At 49.3% G+C, this 15,072-nt stretch overlaps 1 protein-coding gene across 1 annotated transcript in view; it reads left to right on the forward strand.

The window, feature by feature from the left end:
- Positions 1-15,072, forward strand: part of LOC149470602 (uncharacterized) — a 182,317-nt gene that overhangs the window by 125,686 nt on the left and 41,559 nt on the right. The gene's annotated exons all lie outside the window — the stretch shown is intronic.

Raw genomic sequence — 15,072 nt, forward strand, 5'->3', positions numbered from 1 at the left:
AGAAGAAACAACCTAGAACAATTCAGCTGTACATGGCAAGTAACTCCCCCCAGTACATACATAGATAGCTGACACCGATCAATGAGGCCCGTGTCTACAGGATCATGCCCCAAGTATGGGTCTCCAATGTAGTTGGTCTCAGAGACTCCGCTCTCTCCTGGCTCTCCTATCTATCACAGCGCTCCTTCAGTGTTACCTATAACGCTGCCACATCCCCTTCACTCCCTCTCTCTGTTAGGGTCCCTCAAGGTTCTGTCCTTGGACCCCTCCTCTTCTCCATCTACACCTCCTCCCTTGGCCAATTGATAAACTCCCACGGCTTCAACTACCATCTCTATGCCGATGACACACAAATCTATCTCTCTACCCCCCACCTCACCCCCTCAGTCTCCAATCGCATCACCAGCCTACTAAGTGACATATCGGACTGGATGTCACTCAACTTCCTCAAACTCAACCTTTCCAAAACTGAGCTTCTAGTATTCCCCCCAACCCGTGCCCCCCCTCCCGACTTCTCCATCAAGATCAACAACACTTTTATTATTATTATACAGTATTTATATAGCGCCAACAGTTTGCTCAGCGCTGTACATTATAATGGGAGACAGTACACGGTGGATGAGTCTGGCTGCAGAATTCAGGATAGACTGAAGCGGGGATAGCCTGTGTTGGGGTAGGCCGGTGAGGAGGGAATTACAGTAGTCAAGTCGTGATATAATAAGGGAGTGAATGAGTTGCTTTGTAGTTTCTGGAGTTAGGAACGTGCGTATTTTGGAGATGTTGCAGGGGTGGAGTCTGTATGAATTTGTCAGCGATTGGACCTGGGGCTGGAAAGACAGATTGGAGTCTAGAATGACACCTAATACTCTGGCTTGCGGGGTGGGACTGATGGTGATGTTGTTGGTCGTGATGAAGAGGTCAGGGGGGGCACGGGCTGGGGGGAAAACTAGGAGCTAGTTTTTGGCAAGGTTTAATTTGAGGAATTGGAGTCTGATATGTCCGGTCTGATATGTCGTTCAGAAGGCTAGTGATTCGGGCGGAGACTGGAGGGGTGAGACGGGGAGTAGAGAGGTAGATTTGAGTGTCATTGTCATAGAGATGGTAGTTGAAGCCGTGAGAGTGTATCAGTTGACCAAGGGAGGAGGTGTAGATGGAGAAGAGAAGGGGCCCGAGGACAGAACCTTGAGGGACCCCAACAGAGAGGGGGAGGTGGCAGCATTATAGGTAACACTGAAGAAGCGTTGTGATAGATAGGAAGAGAGCCAGGAGAGAGCGGAGTCTCTGAGGCCAAAAGAGTATAGTTTTTTGAGGAGGAGGGGGTGGTTGACCGTGTCGAAAGCTGCAGAGAGGTTGAGGAGTAGTAGCACTGAGTAGTGGCCATTGGCTTTGGAGGCTAGCAGGTCATTGGTGAGTTTGAGTAGGGCGGTTTTGGTGGAGTGTAGGGGACGGAAGCCAGACTGTAGGGGATCAAGGAGTTGTTGTCGGTGAGGTGGGAACTCAGGTGATTATAGACTAAGCGTTCAAGGAGTTGGGATGTAAATGGCAGCAGGAAGATGGGTCTTAGGTTGTTTAGGTCGGTGGGATCCAGGGAGGGTTTTTAAAGTATGGGAGTGATGTGCTCATGGGGGGAGGACCGGTGATAGATAAGAGGAAAGGCTACGCTCCAATCGGAATGTACATCCTGTGTATAGGCATTCCCCATGCATTGTTCTGTGGGAGGGGATTGACCTTATTCATGAGGGGGGCGTGTGTCTGCTTGTAAATAAAAATCGGAGGCTGGGGTTGGATCTGCCTCTATGTGAATTCCAACAGCAACCTGAGAGTGTCGCCTGATCATTCCTGGGTAACCGAAACTCTATTTCCCCACATCTCAAGATAGCTAACCCAGTTGGAGGGGCAGGAATCGTGGAGTTTAGCTGCAGTCATGGTAAGCGAGATTCGCACAGCTTTATGGGGGATTTCTACGCATCCAACTGCGAGTACTCACGGTAAGGAGAAATTCATTCAAAGCAAATTTCCAAGACAATAGAAATCCAACAGACCCAACAGTCATGACATGCATGCTGCTGATTCTGTGTCATTGAATCACTCATTGAAAGGGGCGTGTTCAATATAATAGCAGTGTGGAGTTCTATTAGTGAGGTCATTCATTCTTTGATAAACAGGTGTCAATTATTGCCCTTATTTAAGGAAGGAAGGCAGCAAATGTTGGACATGCTGGTTACAGTGCATTTCTCTCTGAAATTCTGAGGAAAATGGGTCGTTCCAGACATTGTTCAGAAGAACAGCGTACCTTGATTAAAAAGTTGATTGGAGAGGGGAAAACATAAAGAAGTGCAGAAAATGATCGGCTGCTCAGCTAAAATGATCACAAATGCTTTAAAATGGCAACCAAAACCTGAAAGACGCGGAAGAAAATGAAAAACTACCATTGGAATGGATAGAAGAATAGCCAAAATGGCGCGGACTCAGCCAACAATCAGCTCCAGGAAGATGAAAGAAGGTGTGACGTTCCCTGTGAGGACTGTTACAATTAGAAGACGCCTATGTGAAGCCAAGCTATCTGCAAGAAGTCCCCGCAAAGTCCCACTGTTGGGAAAAAAACGTGATGAAGAGGTTACAATCTGCCAAAGAGTGCATTGACCGGCCTAAAGAGAAATGGGGCAACATTTTGTGGACTGATGAAAGTAAGATTGTTCTTTTTGGGTCTAGTGGCCGGAGACAGTTTGTCAGACGACCCCCAAACACTGAATTCAAGCCACAGTACACTGTGAAGACCGTGAAGCATGGTGGTGCAAGCATCATGATATGGGGATGTTTCTCATACTACGGTGTTGGGCCTATTCATCGCATACCAGGGATCATGGATCAGTTTGATGACATCAGAATACTTGAAGAGGTCATGCTGCCTTATGCTGAAGAGGAAATGCCCTTGAAATGGGTGTTCCAACAAGACAATGACCCCAAACACACCAGTAAACGTGCAACATTTTGGTTCCAGACCAACAAGATGGACGTTATGGAGTGGCCAGCCCAATCCCCGGATCTTCATCCAATACAAAACTTGTGGGGTGACATCAAAAATGCAGTTTCTGAGGCAAAACCAAGAAATAGAGAAGAACTGTGGAATGTGGTCCAATCATCCTGGGCTGGAATACCTGATCACAGGGGCCAGAAGTTGGGTGACTCCATGCAACACAGATGTACAGCAGTTCTCAGAAACAGTGCGACTACAACCAAATATTCATGAAGTCATTCAAAGGAAAGCAAAATCTTCAAACATTTTTCAGTCTATGTATTTTTTTAGAGGAACAACACAAATTTGATGTATTTTTCTTCATGTTGTGATTTGGAATAGAATGTGTCGTGTTCCCAATGCATTTGTGTGGATGGAAATAAAAGCTATTAGAAGGATTTTCAGCTTTAGTCACTTTTTCCAACACACTGCTATTATTTTGAACACAACTGTGTATGGTATGAAGTGTAAGGTGGTGGAGCTGGTAGCTGTGTATATAAAGGTGGAAATCAAACCTCTGACATGGGGGTCACATTTACATATGTTATGTGACAGTAGGCAGGTGAAATCACCTGCTTGCGTCCTGGATGGACGATACATTTGTCCAAGGTTTAAACTATATGGCAGGGGTGGCTAACCTGTGGCTCTCCAGCTGTTGTGGAACTACATTTCCCATGAGGCATTGCAAAGATGGGAAGTTACTGACTTGCAGAGGCATGATGGAACTTGTAGTCCTGCAGCAGCTGGAGAGCCGCAGGTTGGCCACCCCTGCTATATGGGGATTTGTTCCACTAGGGGGGAAGTGCTGAGTCCTTCAGCACTGAGGTAATGAGCCCAGCTGAAGATAATGCGCTCATTAAGGCCTTTATAAAACTTCCCAGCCTGCTTAGTGAGTTGCTCCATCCTGGAACCAGATCTGTGCCTGAACTGACTGGGGACAACATCCTATCTGTGTGCAGTGAGACAAAAGCCTGTGTGGCTAAGCCTCCAACTAACAGGGGCTAGGTATAGCATCAGGCTATACCTGGTGGGTAGCTAGGGAAGCTATGTTGTACAGTAAGTATCCAAGATGGACAGGATTTGATGTTTCTTATTTTTTTTTACGTTTTTCTGTAAATATTGTAAATAAACTGCACCCTTTTGTTTTTTTCACCTCCACTGTTGTGCTGTGCCTGTGTTTTGTGTTGTGCACCCATCCAGGGGGTCACACACACCCGCTGCCGAGCGAAACCCGTTACAGTGTTCAAACCTTGTCATGTCTAGGAGGGAGGGGGTTGGAGGAACAAAAGTGATTGATCTGAAGATATCTAAAAATTTCAGATGTAGATATTTTGTGGGAGTCACATAGGGTTTGGAAGGGTATGAAGGAGTCTGGTGTTGAACTAGACTAGCTCTAGGACAAGCATGAAAAGAAGATGGAGGCGTCCATGCCGGATAAAAGCCAGGAATGAGGAGGTATGCCATGAGTGGGTTATGGGGTGACTGTAAGGTGTATCAGAACTTTAGACTGTCCCAGATAGATAGATAGTGTGACGGAGCGTAGGCAGGACAGAACACACAGAGTAGATGTTATGAACCACCTAGCGGGGCCTCTAGCAGTCCACAGGACAGGATTCCCCAGGGCGCGGACTCTAAGCCCCAGTCTGCTTGTTCACCAGAGCCCCTGATGGTGGGGATGGGCTTGGGGCAGACAAGGACCAGGTTGCGGCCCGAGTACACCCGTCCGTGGCAGAGGGACCCACCAGAGATATATGCAGGTAGAGAGCCTGACGTGAAAAGGTGGAAGACTGGATTCGAGCGGATGGATGGATGGCAGAGTAGTAAGCGTGGTCAACGAGCCGGGTCAGTAACAGTGGGATCAGCGTAGTAAAAGGCGGCAGGCAGAAGAATAGTCAGGTCACTTGCAGGGGTCGGCAGCAGGAGTTCAGATCAGGTATGGAATATGCAGAAGAGAGGTCAGACTAGCCAGGTGATCAGAGCAGGAGAAGTCAGCGGAGGTCAGGTTCAGGCAGGGTCAGCAACAAATCTTAGGAACACAGGAACATGGAGAAAAGACCATACGGCAATGGGTGTTAGTGCAGGGCAGGTTTAAATAGTGCGCCCTGCCCTGCTATTGGTGCCGGCGAGCAGCCGCGATCACGAGTGCGCATGCGCGGCCGCCGCCGTACAGGTCTCAGAGTCCGTCGGATCGAATGGATCGGTGCTCCGCGCATGCGCGGAGTCACTTGCCGCCGCGATCCCTGACAGTAGATGGCAAACGCACAAAGCTTTATTGAGACAAACAGACGGCAGTCACCGAATAGGGGAGTTCGCAGGGAGGGTGAATACGCCAGTCCAGGATGACACGGAAGGACCAACACACTTAAAGTCCAGCACCGAGAGCCAAAGGAGAGTCTCTGTAGCAAGTAAAGTCTTCCCCAGCTCTGGGAGAAGGGGGGTCCTAGGCAGCCTTGGGTCTCTGCCAAGCCTGGCCACAAAAGGTCCCGGCCACATCTCTCGGGCTCCTTCTGTCAGATACCCAGCGGTGAATACCTTGGGAGCTCTGCATCAGCTTCTTAAAACTGGTCGGACACCCCTAGTCACCTAGGCAACCGAACGGGGGGGGGGGAGGCCCAGAGCTAGGGTGGCTCAAGCTTGCCTTAGGATTTAGTTTCATATTTGCAGGAGGGGGGGAGGGGCATGGATGAGAGATGGCAGAGAGAGAGCAGGGACAGAGAAGGGGCTGAGAAGGGGGGGGGGCAGCTGTGACAGGTAGTGTTGAGTAATTAGGTCTTGCAGTGAGCGATGGTCTCTGGAGTGTAGCCATAGTAAATTGGCAACTGATAAGGGGTCACAATCTACTGACTCTATAGCGACCCATGGGGGGGGGGGTCACTTTTACTGCATGATAATTAGGGAGTTGAGCAAGATGTGCAGCTTGGAAATATTTTGGAAAGTTCGGAAGCCCCAGACCACTCTAAGTTTCGGTGAGGTACGGATGGACCTGGGTAGATGCAGTTTAATAGTGCCCCATACATAAGTGGTGCCGCGACACTAATATGCAGAGGAAACAAAAAAGGTATATATATGGGTAGGACCCAATAAAGGTATAATATTTTGTGCAGAATTGTCATTTTTTACAATCATGATACAACCCATCCATGAGAGGGGTAGTTTGGACCAGGATGTCATAAGATTGGTAAGGTGTGTTAACATAGGAGGGTAGTTAGCAGAATATAGAATATTGAGGTCTGCCATCAGCTTGGGTCCTAAATCAGGAATATATTGACTGGACCAAGAGAAGGGTGGAGGACGTTGTAGATGTGACACAGTTAAGGAGGGTAGAGAGATATGAAGAGCTGTAGACTTTTTGGGATTCACAACCAGGTTCGAAGTCAATGCAAATTGGTCCAGGCATTGGAGAAGGTTGGGTGCTGAGATCAAAGGAGAAGACATGAAGAGGAGATTGTCATCAGAGAAAAAGCATAACTTATGATGATGACCACCAAGTTCTAATCCTTTAATATTTGTGTTAGTTCTTATCAGCTGTGCTAAAGGTTCATTCGCTAGAAAAGGAGGGGGGGGGGCAGCCTTGCCTCATTCCCCTTTGTATGGAAAAAATGTCTGACTTGTAACCCACATATCTCAAGTAAGCCCTTGGGGAGGTGTAAAGGGGTGATATCCATTGGAGTCAAAGGCTTTTTTTATGTCTAAGGAAAGGAAACAGCCGGGTATGCGGCGTATGCAAGCTGCATGTTCTAGCAAAATCACTCTGTGGTCTTGGCTTGGCAGAGGGGGGTTAAAACCCATCTGATCCTTGTGTATCAAGGTGCCTATGATGGAGTTCAGCCATGCAGATAGGATTTTTCTAGGATTTTAACATCCAAGTTAAGAAGGGAGATTGGTGTGTAATGAAGCCATGTGGTGTGATCTGATTGGGGTTCAGGTAGCATAGAAATGACTGCTGTTAGGGAGTCTGAGCAGAAAGAATAACCTTTGAGTAAGGCATTAAATGCATTAAGATGACACAATGAAAAACTAGACACTCATGCAGCTTATTTGGTGGATATAACTGAGCATGTGCAGAACACACATTAGACGTCCTCTGTGGGCGCTTGCTTTTTAGCCACTGCTCAATAGTAAATCTCAGTGTGGAGTCCTCTGACAGCCGGCACTCGGTGGCGTCTCCTGTGTGTGGTCTTGGTCTTAAGAAACAAAAATAGAATCACTAGAACTAAGGAAATCCAATGAGAGTCCATAAACATATGCCGAGTGCTGGTTGTCACACACAGGAGACGCGACCGAGTGCCGGCTGTCAGAGGACTCCACACACAGGAGACGCCACCGAGTGCCGGCTGTCAGAGGACTCCACACAAAGGAGACGCGACCGAGTGCCGGCTGTCAGAGGACTCCACACACATGAGACGCAACCGAGTGCCGGCTGTCAGAGGACTCCACACACAGGAGACGCCACCGAGTGCCGGCTGTCAGAGGACTCCACACACAGGAGATGCCACCGAGTGCCGGCTGTCAGAGGACTCCACACACAGGAGACGCGACCAAGTGCCGGCTGTCAGAGGACTCCACACACAGGAGACGCCACCGAGTGCCGGCTGTCAGAGGACTCCACACACAGGAGACGCCACCGAGTGCCGGCTGTCAGAGGACTCCACACACAGGAGACGCGACTGAGTGCCGGCTATCAGAGGACTCAACACACAGGAGACGCCACCGAGTGCCGGCTGTCAGAGGACTCCACACACAGGAGATGCCACCGAGTGCCGGCTGTCAGAGGACTCCACACACAGGAGACGCCACCGAGTTCCGGCTGTCAGAGGACTCCACACACAGGAGACGCAACCAAGTGCCGGCTGTCAGAGGACTCCACACACAGGAGACGCGACCAAGTGCCGGCTGTCAGAGGATTCCACACACAGGAGACACAACCGAGTGCCAATTGTCAGAGGACTCCACACACAGGAGACGCCACCGAGTGCCGGCTGTCAGAGGATTCCACACACAGGAGACGCCACCGAGTGCCGGCTATCAGAGGACTCCACATACAGGAAACGCGACCAAGTGCCGGCTATCAGAGGATGAGCGAGCGCCCCCCTCCCCTCCTGAACCATACCAGGCCACATGCCCTCAACATGGGGGGGTGCTTTGGGGCAGGGGGGCTACCCCCCTCAAAGCACCTTTTCCCCATCGATGGGGACAAGGGCCTCTTCCCCACAACCCTGGCTGGTGGTTGTGGGGGTCTGTGGGTGGGGGGCTTATCAGAATCTGGAAGGAAGGGGGCCCCCAGATCCCACCCCCCCCCCTACGTGAATGAGTCTGCGGTACATGGTCCCGCTACTCATTCACAACAAAAAAAAAAACAAGTGCTGTGTAAAAAAAACACAGATCAGGGTCTTTGACAAGTCCTTTAATAAAACAATGTCCCCCGAAGTAGATCCAACGTCAATCACGGTGGCGATCCAAAAAAAGGAAAAAAAAGTTCCGGTCCCGTCTTCCAGCCTTATGAAGAAAGTCTCACTGACAGCTCTTAAATAGGTTAGGGGCGGGGCCAGCCGGGGACATCATCCGAGTGACCATTGAGTCATTGAGATGAGACTTGGTGGGCCTTGAGGAGGATTGAATAAGATTCCTCCTCTTCCCCTATTCCTGTGCCCTGTCCAATGTTTCTTAGGCTGAACCTCCTTAGCCTGCTGGGCATGTGTTTTTCAACAAAAAACCCTACTAGAGTAAAACCTTTTCTTACTCTCTGGGAATGTCCTCTTGTTATGGGCTGTACATTCCAGAGCCTCCTCGAGACCTGGACCAAAAAGATTATCGGCAATAAAGGGTAAGGCACAAAGGTTCAGTTTGAATGCTGAGTTCCCTGCCCAGGTTTTTAACCAAAATGCCCTTTTAGCTGAATTCACTAGGGCAGAGGTTCAAGCCGCTAGCTTAACTGACTTGGCCGAGGCATCCACAAGGAAACCAACTGCTTTAAACAGCAAAGTAAATTATTTCAGGATTTGCTGCCTGGAGTTCCCTGCTGAGAGATGCGACTGTGTAAGCCAGCATTCCAGATTTCTGGTGACACAGGTAGCCGATAAAGCTGGCCTAAAGCTGATGGAAGTGGAATCCCAGGCCCTGCGGAGTAAGACTTCATCCCTCTTATCCATAGGGTCTTTCAGAGCCCCCATATCTTCAAATGTTAAGTCCGTCCTTTTAGAGACTTTAGATAAGGGGGTGTCTAATTTCTGAACCTTGTTCCATTGCTGGGGCCCGTTATCCTCAAAAGGAAACCTCCTATTAAGATTGTATCAATAAAACATGCAGCGCTAATAAAATACTAAAGCTGAAACAAGTGATCATAAATTGCAATAATCAAAATGCTGACCATCTAATCACTGCTTGATTCTAATTATAAAAAGGATAATGAAATATAATAAGTGGCCAGAAATCAGCTCTATAATGATGAAGGAATATAGCAAACATAAGTGTTCTGCAGTGCACAGTGAAAACTCTCAAAACCGGATGCTGAGAAAATAGGTGACTTCTGTGCCCATGTTCATCACACGGAGATGAATGTAGATTGCACTGACCGGAAAGCGCAATTGTCATGCGTGTTTGAGTATCAACCAACTCCTGGTCATCCGATTATGGGAACTGGATCTCAATGAGGATCGTCTGGCCTGCGTCAGCTAAGCAAGTATCGCACCCTCAGGGTCTCCAGATACCAGGGGAAAAGTAATCCTCTCACCAGCAGGGGGAGCTTGTTTCACCATATATGCAGTGGCCACCAGGTTATCCTTATATGCCTTGAAGGGGGGGGGGGCTCGGGAGTAATGAGCCAGAACACAGAAGAATCTGATAGTGTAGTACTTTAATGAAAGCCACAGGGATATCGTGTACAAGTATAAATGCACTACTCACATGCAGTAGTAGAAGGCTGGCAATAGAGAAATCAAAAATGGCCGCCGGCCGTCCACGAGGGCTGTGCGGTGTGACGTCACAGGATTAAGGGCACCTACTAACGCGTTTCGTGCTCTTGCACGTTCTCCTTTTAAGATTACTTGAGAAAAAGGGTTTCCTCTCAGGGCTTTCCCATTCCTGCCTAATGGTATCAACCAGGGAACTATGGACTGGAAAGACACTAGTCTTTCTAGCATACAAACCTTGATACATGAGGTCATGCTTAGATAGGCAAACATCCTCCTCCTCGATCTCTAAGGTTTCGTAGATAACTTTAAGGAGGTCGTCCACATCTTCCAGGGGCAATTTGTTCCTGGAACCTCTGGAGGAGCAAACTTCCCTGTCCTCCTCTTATGAGCCTGAATCTACCCGGGACCTAGGATCCTCCTCCAGGTCCTCCTCCCCTTTTAATGCATCTGCTACCTACAAACCCACCGATTGGGTCCAAGGACCCAGTGGCGGCTGCATTATTCCAACAGGGATCTAAAGGATTGAAATGTAGACAACATGTCATCCTTAATGGAGGTGAGCACTTTATGGCACGCTGTAAATGACTTATCCTTAATAAGGCTAGCCACACAATTGCAGCATAAGGGATTTTCCCAAGCTGAACCCAATTTAGCTGCACAAACTGCACACTTCTTCTTGGGGGTCTGACTCTGCACCTTGTCCTGGACTTTAACCTACAATAAGCAAGAAAAAATATAATACAGAAAATAATCAGCCCAGGGCCCCTCATACAAAAACCACTGTGCTGGGGGAGCAGGAAAAGGAAGTGTGCCCACCAGGGTCAGCAAGAGGGATCAGAGTCCCCAAGCTTACCTTAGAGGAGCCAGTGCCTGAAGGACCAGGGTCTGCCTGAGAAGTGCCAGCACCTTCCATCCATCCCTCTTGGTGTAGAGCCACAGGCTCTGCTGGGTTTGTACACCAGACTGGCTGCCTAAACAAATGCTTGTGCCGATATGGAGACTGGAACCACAAGTCTCAGGCGCCAGTTGATGACGTCACTGCAGCCGGAACTTCCAGTTCCTGGACAGCACCCAGAAGTTGCGGCTACTAGCACGCCTGCTTGGCAGTCACTCTGCCCCACTGTGCATCGGATGCTGGAGCCCTCCCCCCGCACGGGAAAGAGAACGACAGGCATCAAAGGTCCTGGACCCCCCAGGACACCCCCAATGGTCATGATCCACTGAAGCATGGAAAGATATCAGGAGCGCAACCCCACTCCCCCTGAAGGGATCCTGGTAAGACAGACCAGGAGCCAAAAGCAACCTCTAGGGCCCAGGACTTCCAGACAATCAGTTCCTTCATGACTGCACCCATCCTTCCGGAGGAAACACTAAAAACTCAGGAGGGAGGCCTGGTGGTCCGCCTTTTATAGTACTGTACTTACGTGTTTCCTGTCCCAGAGGGAGGAGCTCTGTCTCAGGAAGGATGTCCTGGAGGACGTTTGGAGAAATGAACATTAGAATGTCTGAGAGACAAAAGCCAGAAATAGATCAGTGGCTGCATGCACACCTCATTGTTAGGCTGCAGGTAGAGAGGCAGAGATGAGGCAGAATTTATCATGAAATACAAATTAAAGTGTATTATTATCAAAATAGCCAAGAATATTTCACAAGGTCTGAAAAGTATGTAAGTCATCGAGTTATTCCACAATTTAGGAAGAAGAGCATAACTGCAGGTAGTAAATGTAAGAGAGGAGTTGCAGATGATACGATGTTGGGTAGTATGTACAGGAGAGGAGTGTGGGGGGTATGACAGTGATGGGTATGTACAGGAGAGGAGTACGGTGGTGTGACAGTGATGGGTATGTGGAGGAGAGGAGTACGGAGGTGTGACAGTGATGGGTATGTACAGGAGAGGAGTACGGAGGTATGACAGTGATCGGTATGTACAGGAGAGGAGTGTGGAGGGTAATGACAGTGATGGGTATGTACAGGAGAGGAGTGTGGAGGTATGACAGTGATAGGTATGTACAGGAGAGGAGTGTGGAGGTGTGACAGTGATCGGTATGTACAGGAGAGGAGTGTGGAGGTATGACAGTGATCGGTATGTACAGGAGAGGAGTGAGGAGGTATGACAGTGATGGGTATGTACAGGAGAGGAGTACGGAGGTATGACAGTGATGGGTATGTACAGGAGAGGAGTACGGAGGTATGACAGTGATGGGTTTGTACAAGAGAGGAGTACGGAGGTATGACAGTGATGGGTATGTACAGGAGAGTAGTACGGAGGTATGACAGTGATCGGTATGTACAGGAGAGGAGTACGGAGGTATGACAGTGATGGGTATGTACAGGAGAGGAGTACGGAGGTATGACAGTGATCGGTATGTACAGGAGAGTAGTACGGAGGTATGACAGTGAAGGGTATGTACAGGAGAGGAGTGTGGAGGTATGACAGTGATCGGTACATACAGGAGAGGAGTACGGAGGTATGACAGTGATGGGTACGTACAGGAGAGGAGTACGGAGGTATGACAGTGATGGGTATGTACAGGAGAGTAGTACGGAGGTATGACAGTGAAGGGTATGTACAGGAGAGGAGTGTGGAGGTATGACAGTGATGGGTACGTACAGGAGAGGAGTACGGAGGTATGACAGTGATGGGTACGTACAGGAGAGGAGTACGGAGGTATGACAGTGATGGGTATGTACAGGAGAGGAGTACGGAGGTATGACAGTGATGGGTATGTACAGGAGAGTAGTACGGAGGTATGACAGTGAAGGGTATGTACAGGAGAGGAGTGTGGAGGTATGACAGTGATGGGTACGTACAGGAGAGGAGTACGGAGGTATGACAGTGATGGGTACGTACAGGAGAGGAGTACGGAGGTATGACAGTGATGGGTATGTACAGGAGAGGAGTACGGAGGTATGACAGTGATGGGTATGTACAGGAGAGTAGTACGGAGGTATGACAGTGAAGGGTATGTACAGGAGAGTAGTACGGAGGTATGACAGTGAAGGGTATGTACAGGAGAGGAGTGTGGAGGTATGACAGTGATGGGTACGTACAGGAGAGGAGTACGGAGGTATGACAGTGATGGGTACGTACAGGAGAGGAGTACGGAGGTATGACAGTGATGGGTACGTACAGGAGTAAGGAGGTATGACAGTGATGGGTAGGTACAGGAGAGGAGTACGGAGGTATGACAGTGATGGGTATGTACAGGAGAGGAGTACGGAGGTATGACGGTGATAGGTATGTACAGGAGAGGAGTACGGAGGTATGAAGGTGATCGGTATGTACAGGAGAGGAGTGTGGAGGTATGACAGTGATCGGTATGTACAGGAGAGGAGTATGGAGGTATGACAGTGATCGGTATGTACATGAGAGGAGTACGGAGGTATGACAGTGATCGGTATGTACAGGAGAGGAGTACGGAGGTATGACAGTGATGGGTATGTACAGGAGAGGAGTACGGAGGTATGACAGTGATCGGTACGTACAGGAGAGGAGTATGGAGGTATGACAGTAATCGGTACGTACAGGAGAGGAGTACGGAGGTATGACAGTGATCGGTACGTACAGGAGAGGAGTACGGAGGTATGACAGTGATCGGTGTGTACAGGAGAGGAGTGTGGAGGGTATGACACTGATCTGTATGTACAGGAGAGGAGTGCGGAGGTATGACAGTGATGGGTATGTACAGGAGAGGAGTACGGAGGTATGACAGTGATGGGTATGTACAGGAGAGGAGTACGGAGGTATGACAGTGATCGGTATGTGCAGGAGAGGAGTGTGGAGGTATAACAGTGATCGGTATGTGCAGGAGAGGAGTACGGAGGTATGACAGTGATGGGTATGTACAGGAGAGGAGTACGGAGGTATGACAGTGATCGGTACGTACAGGAGAGGAGTACGGAGGTATGACAGTGATCGGTACGTACAGGAGAGGAGTACGGAGGTATGACAGTGATCGGTGTGTACAGGAGAGGAGTGTGGAGGGTATGACACTGATCGGTATGTACAGGAGAGGAGTGTGGAGGTATGACAGTGATGGGTATGTACAGGAGAGGAGTACGGAGGTATGACAGTGATCGGTATGTACAGGAGAGGAGTACGGAGGTATGACAGTGATGGGTATGTACAGGAGAGGAGTGTGGGGGGTATGACAGTGATGGGTATGTACAGGAGAGGAGTACGGAGGTATGACAGTGATCGGTATGTACAGGAGAGGAGTACAGAGGTATGACAGTGATTGGTATGTACAGGAGAGGAGTGTGGGAGGTATAACAGTGATCGGTATGTACAGGAGAGGAGTATGGGGGGTATGACAGTGATCGGTATGTACAGGAGAGGAGTATGGGGGGTATGACAGTGATCGGTATGTACAGGAGAGGAGTTCGGAGGTATGACAGTGATGGGTATGTACAGGAGAGGAGTACGGAGGTATGACAGTGATCGGTATGTACAGGAATGAATCAGATGAGGACAGGGAGGGTGATCGGCACGGTGGGGCAGCAATTACTGGAACCGATCCCCTGTACGGCTCTCTCTGCAGCAGCTGAAAGTCGGCTTCTTCTCCTCTCTCTGGCCGGATTTCAGCTGCAGATAGAGCTATACAAGGGATCAGTTCCAGTAATTGCCCCTCCCCCTTTGCCCCACCACCACACCCATCACCTTCCCTGTGCACCATATGTTTCCTTTTGCTGCCCAGAGCCCCCCACCGCTGCAGTACTTCCGTCTTCCCTCCTCTGCTTCCCTCCCACAGCTAAGAGCACAGGTCCTCTAAATATGTCACACTTACCAGCCCCTTATTTTCCTGAATGAACAGAATGATTGATCAGTACCGAGCACTCACTGTGTTCATTCCTAAATAAATCCTATTAAAAAAAGTTTTGGGGGGAGGGGCCCTATTATGTTGGCTGTATGGGGCCCTGTTGTTTGTAACATCTTCCCTGTTCATACCCTCCACTTGATTCTCCATCTCCTCAATGTGAAGGAAATAGAAGTACAAGTGGAGGCAGTACAAAGGCCCCGGGGAGGAGATTGGTCAGGAAGGGTCTCTGCTCCACCATAACCCTGAATTCTCGGAGTGTCAGGACCCAGCTTCATACCCTCTTGATCCTCTATCCCCTCAACCCGGAGGAAGTAGAAGTACAAGT

The sequence above is a fragment of the Staurois parvus genome, unplaced genomic scaffold (assembly GCF_062004578.1).
Source record: "Staurois parvus isolate SC_StPar_1 unplaced genomic scaffold, SC_StPar_1.0 ptg000035l, whole genome shotgun sequence".
Lineage (NCBI taxonomy): Eukaryota > Metazoa > Chordata > Amphibia > Anura > Ranidae > Staurois > Staurois parvus.